Source organism: Citrus clementina, unplaced genomic scaffold (assembly GCF_000493195.1).
Source record: "Citrus clementina cultivar Clemenules unplaced genomic scaffold, Citrus_clementina_v1.0 scaffold_6, whole genome shotgun sequence".
Lineage (NCBI taxonomy): Eukaryota > Viridiplantae > Streptophyta > Magnoliopsida > Sapindales > Rutaceae > Citrus > Citrus x clementina.
Window position 1 is genome coordinate 12,792,932 of NW_006262139.1, and position 206 is coordinate 12,793,137.

The window sequence follows — 206 nt, forward strand, 5'->3', positions numbered from 1 at the left end:
CCCAAGGGGGGGAAAATTAACCCCCGGGAATTTGAGGGGGTAAGGCCCCATGGAACCAACTCTGAAAAAAATAAAATCATAAGCAGCGAATTATGGGAAATTAAGAAAAGGGTATCTCCTCCCGGGGTGGCAGCGACTGCTACCACAAATCATTCTGATCTTCTTTTACATTTCGGTCACCTTCTGCTTTATGACGAAATGATGAT